Below are 19,726 nucleotides of genomic sequence, written 5' to 3' on the forward strand. Positions count from 1 at the left end.
ACCACCAAAGGTGCCCAACCCCACTCCTAACTCTAACCCCTTAGCGCTCACCACATCCCTGCTCCTCATGGCCCAGTGCACTGTGTGGCTTTTCCCTCCATGCCCAGGGGAAACTAGGGGACAGATTATGCTTTCCCTAAAGCATATTGAAGGTGAGGTGTTCCCACTGTCTCTCCTTCCCCAGGATCCCTCCCAGTCCTTCTGGCTCTGGGACACGTCATGTGGGTCTCTACCACCAGAGGAAGTGACACATCTTGGCTCAGAAATATCAAGGGTCCTAGGGAGCCTATGGTATCCTTTTCAGTGCTGCAGTAGAGGGTCCATGTAGCTTTTTTCTCTCCACCAGCATTACGTGGCAAAGCCCTGGGCTTCTTGGGCACAAGGAAACCTGGACACTTGGAAGATGGACTACTGGTGTCTGGGGGTGGGGGTGGGGGTGGGGTGAATTGTAATGGCCCTTTCATCAAGGCTTTCCCAGCCTGTGGTTCTCCCATGGGCTTTGGTGTGCACTCCGAACAGAACCCTTGGAAATGGAGAGGAAGGAGGCCTGGTATTGGGCGGCCACAGTGGTTTGGGTAGGCTGGCCGCCTGTGTCTTTGGCTCCATGGGACCCTTCGCACTCCTGGGCCAGGGAGGAAGCGGGTTGGGCCTGCCATGGAGCCTCTTGGACCTCACAGTGCCTGCGGCTCTCTAATTACTCTTTCTAAGAAATCCCTCAAAGTCTTTTCGCAGGAAGGCAAGACCTAGGAAGAGTGGGCCAGGGGCCTCTTCCAGGCCACTGGTGTGTGAACAGGTTGGGTTTGGGGAACGCAGAGACGCCTTCAGGTTGGCATGGGTTCAGAAGCTATCTCCTCCAGAAATGTGTTTCTCTGGACCCCAAATTCCAGTTCTTGGCCCCTGGTACCCCAAACTCCTCCTCTGCAGTAGCTTCTTTTTCTCCCTCACTTGCAGGACCCGCCCAGTCTGGGTGGGCCACAGGGCTTGGGCAGCCTGACTGGTATTAAGGGAAGAGGAAAAAGTGACGGGTGGGCGGGCAGGAGACAGAACCGCCACATGTCCATGATGCCCACACACACGTGTTTACCCACCAGAGCCTCCCTGGCCTGTAGGGCCATGGAAAGCATGAGTTGGGCTGAGCAGAGCTGCCCCAATACCAGTCTGGTGTAGGCACGGAGCCCTGAAGCTTGTCTGGCACTCTTCATGTGGCCTCAGGGAGGGCAGGACAGTGCTCTGAGGCCTGAGCAGGGTGGAAGGGCCAGGCCTGGACTTTTGGGGAGCCCCAGGAGACAAAGAGGCAACTTTGCTCACACCTCCATTGTAGTCTGTATATCCTATACCCCTGGTCTAGGGCCGCATTTGGCAAGGGATGTTTGAGGCTTAAAGACTCGTGTGCGTGTGTGTGTGTGTGTGTGTGTGTGTGTGTGTGTGTGTGTATGTGCTAGTGTATGTGTATGTGTAAGTGTATGTGTAAGTGTGTGTAAGTGCATTTACATGTGCATGTGTAAATGTATGTGTATGTGCATGTGTATGTGCAAGTGTATGTGTAAGTATATGTACATGTGTATGTGCGCATGTAAGTATGTGTATGTATAAAAGTGTATGTGAAAGTGTATGTATATGTGTGTATGTGTAAATGTATGTGTATGTGTAAGTATATGTGTATGTGCATATGTGTATGTGCATGTGTAAGTGTATGTGTATGTGCATATGTAAGTGTATATGCATGTGCAAGTGTATGTGTAAGTGTATGTGTAAGTGTATATGTATGTGTAAGTGTATGTGTATGTGTTATGTGCATGTGTAAGTGTACGTGTATGTGTATATGTGTGTATGTATAAGTGTATGTGTATTTGTAAGTGTAAGTGTATGTGTAAGTGTATGTGTATGTGTTATGTGCATGTGTAAGTGTATGTGCACTTGTATGTGGGTGGGAAGGTGAGCTGAGGAGGCAGGGCAGACTTCCCCTCCAGGCCATCAAGTACGCCATCTTTAAGGGCCACTCACAGGAGTTCCGGCCTCTCCACTTGAGGGCTTTCGCAGTATGGCGACACAGATCTTATGACAGTGTGTGCTTGGAGATGAGATGCAGAAATACTGAGGCCTGGGCCAAGGCCTGCTGAGGCTATGCTGGCTTCTGGAATAAGAAAGCTGCAGGCTGGGAGATAGTCACCTACTCAATGACAATGAAGGGAGAACAGCGGTACTTCCTTAAGAATAAGGTGGTGAGGGTGAGGCCAGGGATGGCAGCAGGAAGCTTGCAATTCAGTAAGCTGTGCACAGGGGACAGGGCAAAAGGCAGCTGTGCACCTACCCTGGAATAGCCTTGTGTAGCACTTCCTGCCTCAGGACCTCATGAGCTTCCTTCCCATGGCCTCATCAGTTCCACATAGGAAGGGTCCCAGGATCAGCTTACCCCATAGAACTCGGTTCTTGCATCTGCTGTGATTATTGTTGGGAGAGACAGTGCCCATCCTGTCCCTCCGCCTTGTAGTCATCACCCATTCTCTCCAAATCCTTGCTTTGGTTTTGACCTTGGATCTCCATGGCCTCCTAGGATAACCAGGGCTTTTAAAGTCCCAATACCACCTGCAGCCACAGTATATGTTGCCTCTGGGTGTCCCCACCTTGCATCAGGTCACCTCTGTTTTGCCAGTGCAGTATGGGCTCAGGTGTCCTTGACAAAGGCAGGCATCTTGACCCTAATTGAGCCCAATATCCTCTTTGTCTTTGGTCCTATGTCCTATAGGGGCTTCTCCAGGGGCCTTGGAGGAAGGGTGGTTTCTGATCAGGGTCCTATAGGAGTACTATGGAGCACACCCAGATCTGCTGGTAACAGCAAGGAACCTGGCATTGTGAATATTTTTAGGGGTGATGCAATGTCATGACCAATGAGTAAAGAGACAGAGTGGAGAAAGGGCATGTGAAAGGAAGGGAGGCCCAGAAGTCCTGCAGGAATAAGGAATGGGCCAAGATGGGTGGAGAGGAGAGGCTATGCTGCTTTGAGTCCCTACACCAGCCATCCTGCCAGCCCCAGCTACTCAGGAATGTGGAGAATGTTGTTCTGGCCACAGAAATCCTAGGGGTGATTAGAGGGATGGGTAGTTAAGGACTGCTGACTGCCTACCTGGGACTCTTACTGAAGTCACACCTGAGACTGCAGGGCCTGTGACCACTGTACCCAACCTGAGGGACACCACATACCTGCAAGGTCACCAGAGAGGACAGAAAGCTAGACTCATGACTTCTACCCAGGACCTAGGTTAGGGTCTTCCTCCTCAGGGTAGATGAGAGAGACCTGCTACCACACCCAGAGACTCCATATCTCCACTGAAACCTAATTAGATGTGTTTCGGGCTCTAAAAATAATGCCTAAACTCCAACCCCAGGCTTCTTATGACAGAGAAAGCCTTTGATAGGGAAGGTGAAGGCTCCTTGAAGGAGGGGAGTGGCCGGAAAGTGGCTGAGGTTCTCAGCAGTCTAGGATCACCAAGGAAAGGGTTGTGCAGATGATGGAGAGACTTTGGGATATCCAGGGCAGGCCAGGGCCCCTTTCACCAGATACAAGCTTAGAGCTGGAGAGGCAGCGCTGGCTTTTTGGCCTCCATGAGTCCCTCTCCCAAAGTCCAGAAGGCAGAGGACAACTACATGGTCAGGGAAGGGGTCAGTGCCATACAGCTTGGGCCCATGTTACTGACAGCCTTGTCAGGGAAGCAAATCCTGAGTGGCTAGATCTAGAGGTAAGATTCTGGAGTAGCCCAGAGGACACTGGGTCCAGGTAAGACTGTGGCTGTGTGGAGAGGTACTCAGCCCAGGTACTTGCAGAACTTGACAGACTGGTGGAAGGACATATCCTGGTTACTTCTTAACCCGCTGGGTCCTGATGATTCCTATTGGGTTTCCCAGGGACTTGGAGCTGACCTTTAGACAGCATCAGCTGCCTAGGCAGGAGCAAACTTCAAGATTATGTTTTTCTTCGTCTGTTTTGGGAGGTGCTGGGGGATGACCCAGAGTTTCTAGCATGGTAGGCAAGTGCTACCTAGGGAGATGCCTCTCACTCCGAGATGGGTATACAGGTGGACATGTACCCATGTGGGGCATGCTTCCCCAAAGAAGACTAGTTCTCAAGACCTTGTGTGTTTGCAGTTGTATTGGGGTCTAGGGCAAGGAGAGGCCCGGGCAAGTGGAATCCACTGGCTTCATTGGGCACTGCAGCTGGACTATATAGTGTTGGATGTGACATGAGCCATCATGGTTCATGGACAGTTTTGGCGTCTGGGCCATGTGGGAGGTTGCCTTCTTGGAGATAGGTATTCTGAATCTAGTTCTAGAGAGGTTTTTCTTAGGTGGGTCCATCACCCCTTTCCTCGCTGAGGCTGGTCCTCTTATTCTGTAGGAGCCTGGGAGCCATGGGAGGAAAGTGATTCACAGTCAGGGAAATGCATGGGGCCACAGAAGTGGTAGGGAGTTGGTCTTTGGGCATCAGTAGCTAATCAGGCTGGAGGAACTTGGTATCATGAACACATCGAGAGATGGTGGTCCAGATGCTGATCCAGACGGGGTTTGCTATCCCCCTGAGCCTTCTGAGCTCTCTAAAATCCACAGATCTCACCTCCATGAAGGAGCAGAGCCTAGGGTCAGGGACTCATATATAACCCTCACTGGTGAGTCTTGTTTCCTCTTGCTCCTTGTGACAGTACTTTGGTGAGCTCAGTTTCTCAGCCATGGGGAGTCTGTGCAAGGACCCAGGGTCACCGTAGATCAGTAATAATGGGGAGTGTTGAGGGGATCTTAGTCTCTTGGTTAGGGTAGTAGGAAAAAGACTACTTTTGACCCCCAGCAGCTACATGGCATCATGTTAGCATGCATGTCTCTTCCTAGGGCACTGTGTGGTTTAGAGTCTTGTTTCTGGGATGGTCTTGTTTTGGTCACTGCCGAGCACTAAGAGTAGAACAAAATCTATTAGGTATCTAGGTTCCCCTCCTTTTGTACATCTAGAAGGTTCTGGAAGCTCTCTGGCTTCTCTTTTGCTGTGGGCACAACCTTGTCCCTCCTTGTTAACTCTGCCTTCTGCAGGGACTGCAGCCAAAGTAATCGTGCCCCTGACCTACCACCTTTACCACAGACTAGGCCATGTCAACATTGTGCAGCACCAGCCCTCGCTCAATAGACCCTGACTACAAAAAAAAAAAAAAAAAAAAAAAAAAAAAACCCGATGTGACCATTGCCTTTGTTGGGTCCCCAAACACAGGCCCCAAGCAATTTTTCCCAGAATTCTTTCAATCCCAGCCCCCTGCTCAGCCTGGGCCTTCTGACCAGCTCCAAGCTGCTCACAGCAGGGCAGGCAAACCTTAGCCTGACCCGGGATTCCAGGCTTGGGGCTGGCCACCGGCTGCCGAGATAAATCGAGGAAGTCTCCCCCAGCCCTGGCCCCAGCCAGACCCCTGTGGTGGGCAGGCAAGGGAAAGGAGAGACCCCAGAGGCTTGTTTGCTGTCCCAGCTGGGCTGGCTGCACAGCCTTCTTCCTCTGTCCTGGCTCTGGCCCCATCAGATCTGAGAATACGGACATCCTTCCATGGGAGCCATCAGTACTCTGGCCTAGAGAGGAGGGACATGAAGGGACATGGAGGGACAAAGGTCCTCTCCTGACAAGGAGATGTGACTTCCAACTCCAGCTCCTCATTGAGGACATCTGGGACACCGGGGCTCCAGGGTGTGATCCCAGCCCTCCTCAGCTTATCCCAGGCTTGCTCACTTGACCCCGCAGTCTCCACCACTGGATGTTTTGATCCTGATGAGGGATCCATTTAGCTTTCTCCTTTGAGAGTGATGGAATCCTCCTCTCTAGACAGGAACAGGGACAGGGACACCCCCAACCTGGATATACGTCCCTCCTATACTTTCAGGGACCCTTCCACAGCCACCAGGAGCCCTGGGTTGGAGAGCTCTGTGGTGTCAGTGATATGCATATCACTAGCACAAGGACCTAGTGTCCATCCAGACAGGTGTCCTCCACCTGTGACTCCTGTCTCATTACACTAGCTGCCATCTTAAAAGTGTCTCCCTAGATATGGAGCTGTGCCCCAAGCTCTTGGAATCTAGATGTTATGTCTTCCTCAAAGGGTGAGAGACACTAAAGACCAGGAGAATAAGGAAAACTGAACCAGCAGGCTGCTAGGAAGGTTGGGGTTCCTTTTTTTTTTTTTTTTTTTTTTTTTAGCAGCTTATTGTCAGTGGTAGATTTATAGCCATGCTGCAGGCTGCTGCAGCCCGAGGAGATGTCATTTCCTGAGAGGCCCAGTCCAACCTTCTACTAGGGCATTAACTTTAGGGACTCTGCCTTTAGCTATGCTTGGTGTAACACCCTGTAACCCCCAAACCTTAAACAAATGTGACTTTTGAGAGTAGGGCTGGTAAAATCCAGGGATTCGGACATAGCTGGAAGGTCACTGGAGGCTAGACTGGGGCTCCATGGAAGGAATGGGCCCAGGACTTGAAGGGTGCAGCCGACTAAGATGAGGGTCTCATGTAAGACAGAACTAAAGGAGACAGGGGTGGTACTCCACACCTCCTCAGAGAAGCAGAATGTAGGAAAGCCTGATGCCTCAGGGCCCCTAGAGGACCTGAGGGGAAGCAGGAGCCCCAGGTCTGAAGGCAGCGAGCATGGGCTGGGGGCATTTTTACCCGCACCCCACCAGGAGCCCCACCTCAGTCGCCAAATGACTGTTATGCTAACCACTGACCTCACGGGGGCGCAAGAGACAACAAAATTTCAGTTTGGAGGTGCAGTCTAGCTATGGCCAGAACCTCCAGAGCTGAGTCTGGCTCACAGGGTTCCCCCAGCTCTGTTGAAGACCCCACTCCTGAGTAGCTTCCTGATAGGCATCCCGCCCCTGCTGGTTCTCTGACCTCTAACTTTTTCCTGCCCACTCCCCTTCTCCCTCCCTTCCTCTTCTCTTCCTCAGGGCTCTCTCCCACCTTCTCTCCCCCTCAACCCCCTCCCCTTTCCCTTCCTGCTTCTCAGGGGCCAGGCAGTGGAAGAGGATACTGTTCCGTACGCCCTAGGCTAGGCAGGGACCAACCCCCACTCCCACCCTTCCGACAGGCAGGCCCAGCCTTTCTATGCAGCGACAGAGAGCTGCAGGGCTCTCATCAGGAGCTGTGAAGGAGGAGTGGTAGCTGGAATTCTAATGACCTTAGTTAGGTGTGGGACAGTAAAGAGAAGCAGAAGGCTCAGGGACAGCCTGGGAGGGGGCGTGGCCTGAGAGAGGCTGGGAGGAGATAGCGCTGGGCCAAAGCCCTGGATAGGGGCCCTGGACAGAGAGCTGGGTGGTAAGATACCTGATAGCAGAGGGAGGGACAAATGGGGTGGGGACAGGAAGGCTGGCAGGGTTCCAGGGAGGGCTGTTTCAGGGGAGGGTGGGGGAAGGGAGGCCCAGCTTTAGGCAGAAGCAGTGTGTGTGTGGGGGGTGCTATTTCCAAGTCAACCGGCCATGGCTTTGTTCGGGGGGGGGGGGGGGTCTTGAGAGAGACTGAGAGAGATTGTCCAGGGTCTGTTAGGGAGCTCCTCAGTAGTGTGGGCTGGTAGATGCAAGGAACAGAGATGGGAGAGCCAAAGAAAAGTTTCCAGTGAGAGCGATGGGGGCAGGAGCTACCTGGGAAGTTGGAAGTCCCAGGAGAGTTCTGAAGCAAACTCCCTACCTAGCTAGTCCTTTCCAGGACAGATCACTACCTTCATCCCTCACCTTTCTATGTCCCCAGGCTGATGCCTCTTCCTCCCAGCACTGGCTGCACTCTAGGCTTGAGGTGGCAGTCCCAAGGACTCCTAGAAGGCTCTAAGCACACTTGGTTGGAGGACAGCTGATTTCTCCCTTCTCCCAGCTTAGATTATCAGTGGAGGCTCTAGTGGAGGAATGAGGAATGCGGGGTGGACAGTGAACTCGGCTACCCACAAGGCTAAGTGGAGAGGTCAGCTGAAAGCTACTCATGGGGTTACCAGGGTTGGGATCTTTTGTCCAAATATGAGGAGCCATGGGATCTGATCCTGTCAGATCAGGAGCAAGTGTGGAAGCAGGGGGTCCTGCGGGAAAACTTGGTAGGAACCAGTTAGGTCCAGCTCAGCTGGGAAAGCCCACACTTGTCTTGTGTGCTAGTATCCCTCTGTAGGTGATTGTGTCAGGAGACCCTGAGACTGAGGTACCCTAGTGGCCACTGCTGGGTCAGGTGCTACACTCAGTTCTCTTATCATTTCCAGGTCAGGTCTCCAGGGAAAAGTAGTTCACCCTCTTCTAAATCTGTCTTCCCCTCTCAACCCTCAGTTTCCCCTTGTGTGCTTAGCTCCTGGCAAGTTAATCAGGAGGTATGATCCTATAATCTCAGCATAGCTTAGAACAGAGACAGCGTCTGTCTCTGGGAGACAAGGGGCAGAGACAGGGACCAGGAACGGAGTCATCTAGACACATGGGTTTCTCTGGGCTCACACTTAGATCTTATTTGCGATTAGTGGCTCAGGTCTGCCTCCAGCACAACTCAGGCCTTTATCTTTCCTTTTGTTTCCAGTCCTTTCTTTCATCTCTCCTGTATAGAGGAGGGTTGGTGGACCTTGGGTGTGGCAGAGCCCCTGGGGACTAGGAGAGAAGGAGAGGTCCAAGACCAGGGACCAAGCCCCATGTGAAGCATATGGGGGACAGAAAGGCCCCCGGTCGGCTGGCAGGCTTTGTGGGAGTCCCTGCTGGCTATGAGTTCTATGGATAAGAAGAGGATCTTCATGTCTGAAAGTGGCCAAAATGTCGCTTTATCCAGTTTGTCCCTTAGCCTTTGGTTCCCCGTATATAAAGGGGTCTTCATCTTTGCCTGGGACCCAGTGTTCCTAGGATCCTCTATACCAGCTAACTCCAGCAAGGGCAGCTCATTGGAACTGTGAGGGTAGGAGCCTGGAGTGCAGCCACCTGCCTATGTTTATCACCTAATCCCCTGCCTGCTCCCAGCAGGCAGTGCGCTAGGGTGGGCATGAACGAGTCCTCCAAGGGTCTCTTTGTCTAACTCTTGGAGGCTGAGACTGAGGCTGGCCGCATGTTGGTGGCCTGTGTTAAGAGGTGTGGGGAAGGTCGGCGGGTTGGGGGCGGGGCTGGCAAGGGTTGTCCTGTCCTGTCCTGTTTGCTATTTGCTAACTGAACCACTTCAGACACTTCTTAAACTTCGGTAAATGGACAAATCTTTGTTCTCTCTGACAGGGTTTGGTTTGTAGAAACACCCAGAGGCACTTGGAGCTAGAAATGAGGAGGTACAGGTGAGGGAGAGGCCTGAGGAGGAGGAGGAGGCCCCAGGTGGGGCAGGTGAGCCATGAAAGTGGCTGCATCAGGGGCAAAGGCAAACCTACAGTTCAAGCCCCCGAGGCCATTGTGGAATAAGTGAGGCATGGGGTACCAGTCCACTGGGGTATCCTCAGGGTACCACCAAGGGAGCATCAGGCCTCCGCAGGAACCCTGCCATGCAAAACCACAACCCTGAAACATGAAGCCCCTGCATTTTCAGTCTAGGGCTCTAGAGAGCTGTGCTGGGCAAAGAGTCTGGCAGTTGTACCTGGGGGCTTCCTGTCTACATCCCCAGCCTCCAAAAATTTGCTGCCTCCTTGGTGTCCCCAGACTCTCACAGCCCTCCCTTGGGGGCTCTCCTGAGATACTTGACATTCATGAGAGGTGGCATGGCCGTCTCTCTAGAAACAGCAGGGAAACTGTGGCTTTCCTTTGCTTACCATTCGCAGGAGTTTAGACATCCTGAACATGTTTGGCACACAGTGGCCATCAGCCACAATGAGAACAGCATGAATGAAGTCAAGGGACACACCCAGAAGAACAGCAAGCTGCCTTGACCAGAACCTCGAAGGATCGGTGAGTGTTCCCTACTGCACCATGCTGCACGCATGTCCTCACAGCTAAAGACCCCAGACCACCTCCCACAATGGAGAGCTGGGGGCCCAGGTCATGAGAACCGACAGAAATTAAGGTAGTGCGGCTAGTGTCAGCCCCAAATCTGTTGGGACAAAGTCCATCCTCCACTTCCCAATGTCCATTTAGGTCTGCTCACTCCCCATCCATTGTGCTCCAGACCACCCCTTACATTCTCCAGACTCTGTTATCAATAATCTATACACCGTACTTATTCTCTACTCCTCGTTTTCATCCTCCACCCTCCGTCCTTCACTCTGCAGGCCATCACCCATAGGCCACCCTCTACTTTCCTTCCTCCTCACTGCATCCTCCTTGGACATCTTCAGACTCCATCACCCACATGAATCTCAGGGTTTCTATTTCATGAAGAGACCCCGTGACTACAGCAACTCTTACAAAGGTAAACATTTAATTTGTCTGGCTTACAGTTCAGAGATTCATTCCACTGTCCTCAAGGCAGGAAGCATGGCGTCGCACAGGCAGACCTGGTGCTAGAGAAGGAGCTAGGAGTTCCACACCTGAATCAGCAGGCAGCAGGAAGAGAGAGGAAGCCACTGGGCCTGGCGTGAGCTTCCCAAACCTCAAAGCCCACCCCCAATGACACAATTTCTCCGAGGAGGCCGTGTCTCCTAGTAATGCCACCCCCTATGAGCCAGTGGGGGCCATTTTCATTCAAACCACACCACACCACAACATGGGATACGTCCACCTGTGATCCTCCATTTTCCATTTGTACCCTCCACACTCGGTCCTCCACTTTCCAGCGTTCACTGTCCGTCCCATGCCCTCCACTTCTCATTTCCCCTTCTCCACGCCCCCTTCACTTCTGTCCTCCATGTGTAACCCACCATGCACTACACTCCACACGCCACTGGCCAACTCCGAAATTCATAGCACTCCATACGGCTTTTCTCGCTCTCTGTGATCCATATTCCTCGTCTGGCCTCCACACCCCACTCTCTTCGCCCCGCTTTTCATTCTCTGCTCTTTGCGCATCACATCTGGCATTTCGTGTTCTACTTTTCATCTCTGGTCTCTGTTCTGCGTAGCCCTTAGTCTATCTTCACACCGGAGGCCATTTTCTACACCGTACCCTGCATCCTACATCCCGAGCTCCGTTCTTGAGTCTCCATGCTCCTTGCTTTATACTCTGCACTGCACCCTTCATTCTGAATTCTACTCCATTTCACACAGGGTTATGCACGACCCATTTTCTTTACCCACTGTATCCACGCCTCCTACTCGATACTCTGCTCTCCAACCCGTTCACCATCCTCCACGCCCTTTGTAGACTTTGACACATCATCGGACATCCCTGTAGTCCCTGCTGTATTCTTTGTACATGTCACAGTTCACAGTTCCGTTCCCACCTACTTTATACCTCGCTGCTTCCTCTCGTCTCTCCATTCTGTAATCTGTCTCCCAGCCCCATTCTCCTCTGCACGCCATTTCTTATGCTTACTGCATTTTATACCACATTTTGCATATGGATTCTGAACTCTGTATTTCCTTCCCCATTACCCGTACACTATTTTCTACCCCCATTTACTTGTGTTTTTAAGTTGTATTTATTTGTGTATGCATGTATGTGGCTGGATGTGCATACCACAGCACACATGTGAAGGCCAGAGGGTGACTTTGCGACATTCTTACTTAAATCTCTGTAATGTTTCCTAGTTTTTCCATTCTGCATATTCTAACTTCGTTTGCCACGGCCCACATCATATTCTCTACACCCCATATGGAGTATGAAATATTCTGCCTCCTACCCTCAGTTTTGTCTTTACACACCAGTCCCCATCCCCTCTTCCCACAGTCTGTTCTCAGCTCTATTCTCCACACAACATTCTACACAGGTCTTTTCATTCCCTGGATACCACAACATATTCCTCACAGTCTGTTTGTTCTACACGTTTTGTTCTCCATACAAACCTTCCTTTCTCAATGTTTGCACTCTATACGTAGTTCTTCCTTGTCAGTTACCAGCATACTCACAGTCTGCTCCCCATATACCAGTCTCCGTTCACCATACACTTCACCATTATACTCGGTTTTCTCTATTCCGTGATCTAGATTCCGTCCTCCATACCCACTAAGCATCATGCCATTCTCCTCAGCCCACTCGCACGGTTCCATTTCCCACACCCTGTGCACACTCCCAGTGCACGCTCCCAGTGCACGCTCCCAGTGCACGCTCCCAGTGCACGCTCCCAGTGCACGCTCCCAGTGCACGCTCCCAGTGCACGCTCCCAGTGCACGCACCCAGTGCACACTCCCAGTGCACACACCCAGTGCACACACCCAGTGCACACTCCCAGTGCACACTCCCAGTGCACACTCCCAGTGCATGCTCTGCCACCTCTAGTCTGTGGTACACCTGGCCATTCTTCACACCGGATGCGCACCGTGCCGTTTCCACATCGGGAGCCTACCATGGCGTTCTGCACGCCATTCTCCGAGTACACCCCACACTTCACGAGACACCCTGTGCACTCCACTCTCCACACCGGCTAGATTTCACTGTATTCTCACGCTCCTCGTACCGCACAGAACTCATTTTCCACACTCCGTCTGTCACGGTCACATTCCAGGTGTCACAGTCTATTTCTGAAGCTGTGCTTCAAAGGCTGCGCTCGCCATCCTCCAAAACTCACACTTCGCTCTCCACACTTCTTTCCGTGTGCTATAACCTTTCCTCCAGTCTCTTCTCCTTAATTCATTCTCTGCTTGAAACTTCTACATTCCTTCTATCATAACTCCTTACCCACGCCACAGACTACTTCTACCCCTCCTTCACACATCATGCACAGTCCTAGCGTTCTCCCCTACACTCTCCGTTTTCTCCACTCGTGTGCTATGCCCAAACTTCATGCTTCATTCAATGTAGTCTCTGCAACACCGTCCATTCAGCATGCTCTATCCCGCATTCTGTCAGGTTCCCACATTGTTCCCATGCTGGGATTGAACCCAGGACCTTTGCAAGAGCAGTCAGTGCTCTTTACCTCCGAGCCATTTCTCCTGCTCCATTTAAAGCATTCCACTGCTTTCCAAATCCAAAGTCCCCAAATCCACATTCTTCCAGACAAAAGGATGATCAGACCTATCATAGCAATACTCTTGTACCAACTTCTGTCTTAGTTAGGGTTTTACTGCTGGGAACAGACACCATGACCAAGGCAACTCTTATAAGGACATTTGATTGGGGCTGACTTACAGGTTCAGAGGTTCAGGCCATTATCATCAAGGCAGGAGCATGGCGGCATCCAGACAGGCATGGTGCAGGAGGAGCTGAGAGTCCTACATTTTCATCTAAAGGCTTCTAGCTGAATTCTGACTTCCAGGAAGCTAGGACTAGGGTATGAGAGCCCTCTGTAACACACCTACTCCAACAAGGTCACACCTCCTAAGGGGGCCACTCCCTGGCCCAAGCACATACAAACCATCACAATATCTCTAACCCATTTGCTGCACTCCATTCTATATACTCTGCTCTCCACAGTGCACGTGCCATTAGCCGTGTTTTCCCTGCCCCTTTCCAGTCCCTTCACTCTATAATCTGATCTCACCCTCCATAGTCTATTCTCCATAGTCTGTTTTCCATTTACCACATCCTCCCCATTGTTCTCACTCCAGACTCTGTGTCCCCACACTGTATTCTACAGGTGAAAGGCTCTAAGCCTCACATTCCATTCATAATATCCTTCCAGCCATCCTTACACGTCACCACGCAATACTTCATTCCTCTTTCAGTTGTATTCTCTTCTCTATCCTTCATCCATTGTGTTCTTCCTTCCATTCTGTGTTCTCCTCAACCCACATCTGTGTTCAGAGCTTCACTGAAGTACGCCAGTCTCCCAACCTCAGGCTCCTTTCATCATACCCTCCCCATTTACCGCATACTTTATTCTACACTTTCAATGCCCGTCTCACATGTTCTGTAAGTTATAAGCTATAAGTAAAATGGCCATATTTTCAGGGTTTTTTTAGACAGAGTTTCTCTGTGTAGCCCTAGGTGTGACTAGAACTTGCTCTGTAGATTAGGTGGGCCTTGAACTCAGAGATCTACCTGCCTCTGCCTCTTGAGAGCTGGGATTAAAGGAGTGTGCCACCACACCCAGCTGTATCTTCAGTCTTTAATGGGTGAGCTTATTACATAGATAGCAGGCAGAAATAAGGAGATAAGTGGCAGATAGCGTAGAGAGGGAGCTGCACCAGACAGATAGTAAAACATCAAAGCAGGCCCTTGCAACATCTAGCAGAAACAAGTGGAGCAGTCGGATTGAGAGAGTAAACAAAAGTAACATCATCAAATTGGGAACTTACAAACACCCAGCAGAAACCAACTGGGGAAGCCCCACCGAGACAGCCAGCCGGGGGTTCCCCAAGTGTGTTTGCAACATGTAGCAGGAACGTCCAGAGCCAGTCAAGCTGATGCAAGCATGCTGGAGTTCTGGACGAGAGTTTTGGTGGAGCAAAGTGTTCTTTCCAAAGATGAGCTTCCGGCTTCTCTTTCCACCGCAGGCATTTTTAATGTCATGGGATTAAATAATCACAACCTCTGTCAAAATAGTTTACTTTCTAGCCATTCTCAAAGGCACAACGATTTTATTGCCATTAGCTGTGGCTGTTTTCTGCTCTCACTGTTACAGAGAAAGGGAGCTGCTGGACCCAGGACAGGGTGTTTGGAAGATACTTGACATAAACACTCTTGGGTCTGGGATGGGGGCAACCCCACTTATAGAGGCAGCTTCTCCAAGAACAAGACACTGTAAACAGTGTAGCACACACTACACCATAGAACAAGACAACTTGAACAGTGTAGCACACACTACACCATAGAACAAGACAACTTGAACAGTGTAGCATACACTACACCATAGAACAAGACAACTTAAACAGTGTAGCATACACTACACCATAGAACAAGACAACTTAAACAGTGTAGCATACACTACACCATAGAACAAGACACTAAACAGTGTAGCACACACTACACCATAGAACAAGACACTAAACAGTGTAGCACACACTACACCATAGAACAAGACACTAAACAGTGTAGCACACACTACACCATAGAACAAGACACTGTAAGCAGTGTAGCACACACTACACCATAACAGCATTGATTCTTCCTGTTCTCTGTCTGTTCTCCTCACTCTGGGCTAGGTACTATGGCCAACTCTGCTCTCCACAACTCATTCTCCTTTCACCCCGTCCCCTCTTCATTTTCTACCCACCTCACTCTATGTTCTGTTGCATCCCAGATTTCATTCTACATACTATGCTACACACCCCGCACCCCATTTGCATATTCTTCCTTACATTCTCATGTCCTTGTCAGTACTCTATCATTCTTCTTCTATGTCATACTTGATTCTATCTATTGTTTTTTTTTTTTACAACACCGCACTGTAGCCATGTAGTGATCCTCCGTTCTCTATTCTCCTCACAACAGACTCCATGCTGCTCTGTGCATACACCGCCGTTTATAAGCCCGTTCTTCTGCCATGTTCTCCTCTCCACTCTCTTCTCTTCATGTTCTGTTCCAGTCGTTCTTTCCATACACTTTACTCTTCACTCACTCTCCTGCACTAGCCAGGATCTCCCTTCCACTTCCATGCCTCTAACCACACGCTACCCCACACTTCCTTTTAAAGTTCTATTCCCCACACCGCCCCCGTGCTGCATTCCACGTGTATCCCCTCTGTTTTCCATTTTCTTCCCTCCTTAGCCCGTTTTCATAATTTACTATGCAGACTCACACTGCACACTTACTGCCTGGCCCACCATTCACTTTCCTCCCATTTGCTTTCTCTCACTCCATGCTCTGTACCCACCCTCAGCATTTCCTTTTCACTGTGCAGGTTCCCGTCCATAGCTCCTCCCCCATTCACATCCCCTCCATTCCACTCTCTGTTTTCCTTTCTCTACACTCCATGCATCTTCTACACAAGCTTTTCTCCACACTTCCTACTCGATTGACCATGTACTTCCACGTACTCTCCATTCCCCTCCCTCAATGCTGAGTTCTTACGCTATACTTCATCCCACACAGTGTGATCTATGTCTCATGCAGCACTCACCGTATTTTCCCGTGTTCTCTGCTCTTCTGACTGTTTACGCTGTTCTTCACTGTTCATAGTCCTCTCTCTGTAGCTCATTAACTTAGTTAATTAACTCTAATAACTTAATTGTCCCTTGCGTTCTTTACTCTTCTCAGAGCACTGATACCATGTTGTGTAATTTCTCCTGTGTCCTCTATGCTCTGTGCCCCATTCACAGTGCCGTCCCCTCTGTTCTCTCTACCTACTCTTTTTTTTTTCTTTTTTTCGGAGCTGGGGACCGAACCCAGGGCCTTGCGCTTGCTAGGCAAGCGCTCTACCACTGAGCTAAATCCCCAACCCCTCTCTACCTACTCTTGTGTCATAGTTCAGTCTGCACAGTCTGTTGTCTACATTCTACTCTATTCAGTGTGGTTCCCACACTGCACACATCCTTCTGCACAGTCTTCCCCATCCTTTATTTGCCAGCTAGCTCATGGCTGCTCACCATGGCCCTTCCTTTATTCTTCTCAGCCCACCCTTCACACTTCTTTCTGTATAGTTTAATAACCGTTTCTCACGTGCCACTGGCCGACTTCTCTGTTGTCCGTTCTCCTCACTCTAGTTTGTTCAGATGACTTTTCTACCCAGCTGTCTGTTCACCACCGTGCCCCATTTGCCATGTCCCCTTTCCTGACACTCCACTGTTACCACGTTCCATAGCCACACCTCCATCTTCTATCCTCCTTACCCCACAGTCCGTTCCCAGTGTTCTCCCCTTGATTGCCCATTCCTCTCCCTTTTCTCATGATCTGTACCTCGGCCTGTACACGCTCATCATACACACCTCACACTCGACGCGCCGCACTCTCCCAATTCATCCCGTGCTCTACACTTCATACCGTGTGCTCTACGTTGATCGCCTCACGCTCTAGTCGATGTTTTCTCCTGTCTATTCGCCATCCCCCTCTCTAGACACCCCACCGCGCAGAGTCTGTTCTGCACAACTCACACTCTGCTCACCATGTTCTCTACTCTTTCCACACGGTGCACTAGCCACACATTGCATAACTCTTTCCCAGTATTCTATTCTCTGTACCTAATGCTCGTTTCACAGGCCCTACCCTCCACATCCATTCTCTCTTCATGCTATCCCTCATCTTATAGTCTTTTCTTCACACCACAGACTATAGCTACCACGTTATTCACCCCCTTTCCCACTCTTTATCCTATTCAGCACCCACACTCTGTGCCTCGCTTACATAGCATTTTCTTGGCATTTTATTCCCCATTGACCCTTTTCTCTCTCCTATTTTCCATTCTATGTATTCCTCTCCCAGAGACCACAGTTCACCCTATACACTCTTCTCCACATGTTCTGCTGCATCAACCCTGTTGTCACCTCTGCATCCCATCCTTGTTCATTTATGTTCTGCTCCTAAGCTCCCTTCTGCATACTCTGTACCTAATGCTTCCTGTGTCATGGTCTCCCATTTTCATCTCTGTTGCTATAGTTACACATTATACACATTTGACATCTATGCATCATACACCACTAGCCACGTTTTGTCTCCATCCTCCTCTGGCCAAACAACACACTTTGTCCTGGGTAATCTCTGCATCTCAGCCTGCCTGCCTTCCTTCCTTCCTTCCTCCCTTTCTCTCTCTCTCTCTCTCTCTCTCTCTCTCTCTCTCTCTCTCTCTCTCTCTCTCTCTCTTTCTTTCTTTTTTTTTTTCGGAGCTGGGGACTGAACCCAGGGCCTTGCGCTTGCTAGGCAAGCACTCTACCATTGAGCTAAATCCCCAACCCCCTAGCTCAGCCTTTCTTAACCGAGGTTTTTTTACATCTCTTGTCCATTCTCTTCACTCTGTAGCTGTGTCTCCTGTACCACAGGCCATTCTACATACTCTATTCTTGCCAACTGCCATGTTCTCCCCACCTCCGTCTCCAATCTCTGACCCCGTATTCTGTTCACATACTTCTCTCTACACAGTTTACTGTCGGTGTGTCAGGCTCTACCCACGGTTACCCCTCCCTTACTCTGCGCACTCCACACTCCGACCTTCCTTCTACGTAATCAAATCTCCATGCCTCCCCGCTCCAATGTCTAGCCTTATACGTTCTTCTACTGTTTCATTCTCTGTACATCACGCTTCACTTGCCATGGTCTCCCCTCCCATTCTCCCCTCTCCACACTCCATATGCCCCTCTTCAAAGTCTAACGTGTGTGCGCCACACTCCGATGTCCAGTCTCTCCTCTCCATTATTCTCTCTAGTTTGTTCGCATACTTCCCCCTTACATTGCTCTGTGTGTGTCTATCTGTTGACCATGGTCTCTCTCCATTTTTCTCATTCAAACCTTTGCTCCCACAGTCCATGCATAATGCTGTTTTTATGCACACATCACACTGCCTTCATGCCGCCCTCTCCTCCTTTCCTCTTTTCCTCCTTGTTCCCACACTCCTTCATTCCACACGCCCTAATCTCCACCCATCCATCACAGACAGCTCAGCGCTGTTACCCCCGTTACCCAACCCCCTAATGCCACATTTCCTCCTTCAGACTGTGCACTTCAGTGTGTATCCTTCATGCTTTCTTCTCCATCACTTCTCTATGGCGTAATACTTGGTTGCACATGGCGTCTTCTCCATACCGCACCCTCTGTTGACTACATCCTCCCTGCATTCTCTACTCTTAAAATACAACACACTGTTGTCACAGGCAGGCTTCACTCCATTTCCATGGTTGTCAGGAACCTCATGTTGCATTCACGTGAGGATCTTCTATAATACTTTCTCTACTCTCTCCATACTGTCCCTCGTGTCATTGTTCATTGTTCTTAGTCTCTTCTCTATACCTCATGCTATATTCCCTCCATCATGCATCCCGTTTCCAGTTCCCCTACGATGCATGCCGGATCCTGCATGCATCATGCTTCATGGTGTTCTCCCTCACGTTCTCCATACTCCTCGCTCTGTCCTCTGTTCTCATACACTGCTCCGCCTTACACACGCTAGTCTCGGTATCCATGCTGAATTCGCCATGCTACCCCCCAACATTTCCCATTCTCCTCACACCATTTTCCAATACATGACCTTTCCTCCGATTTCATTCCATGTTTATTATGTTCTCCTGAACATTCTCTGCTCTTCTCGCACAGCACCCTGTCACCACACTGAAGACTTTATTTACGCACACTATTCTCCACACGTCATGCTCTGTCCGCAGGGATATTCCATTTGTTCTTCATTCTCCTCTCGCCATAGTTGCACACACCCTACTCTGCTATATGGTCTATCTCTATACCCCATGCTATATTCAACACATCATACGTTCCCTTTCTCTCTAGCCTGGTTCTATAGTCTGTTCACCATGAACTTCACTGCATTTCCCTCCTCCTCACTCCATCCCCTGTCCCCATACTCCATACCTCCCAGTACAGATTTCTCCACACCTCCTGCTCCAACCGCCATGTTCTTTCTTCTGTTCTCATTGTCCCTTCTCCATGCTCTGTCCTCATACTCCCGATTTCATCCTACGTATGCCATTTCCCACACTCTGTGCGGTTACCAGCATGCTAGAGTTTCTGTTTTCCACTCTCCTCACTTTAGTGCATATTTTATGGTACATACTCCATACCCCACAGTTCATGCTGCATCCAGAGGCTGGACCTTTCCGTCTTCTATTTTCTTCTCGCCATAGTGTGTTCCCATGTACCACTCTTCATTGTGCAC

At 50.3% G+C, this 19,726-nt stretch overlaps 1 long non-coding RNA gene across 3 annotated transcripts in view; it reads left to right on the top strand.

The window, feature by feature from the left end:
- Window positions 1–19,726, top strand: part of LOC102548505 (uncharacterized) — an 80,062-nt gene that overhangs the window by 53,268 nt on the left and 7,068 nt on the right. For 2 of the 3 annotated variants that reach the window (XR_005494667.2, XR_005494668.2), the window contains exons 2-3: window positions 9,761–9,887; window positions 10,208–10,347. This is a non-coding gene — a long non-coding RNA (uncharacterized LOC102548505). The remainder of the gene's footprint in view (window positions 1–9,760; window positions 9,888–10,207; window positions 10,348–19,726) is intronic. The other variant, XR_005494670.2, reaches the window with a different exon arrangement.

This window comes from Rattus norvegicus, chromosome 1, assembly GCF_036323735.1.
Source record: "Rattus norvegicus strain BN/NHsdMcwi chromosome 1, GRCr8, whole genome shotgun sequence".
Taxonomy (NCBI): Eukaryota; Metazoa; Chordata; class Mammalia; order Rodentia; family Muridae; genus Rattus; species Rattus norvegicus.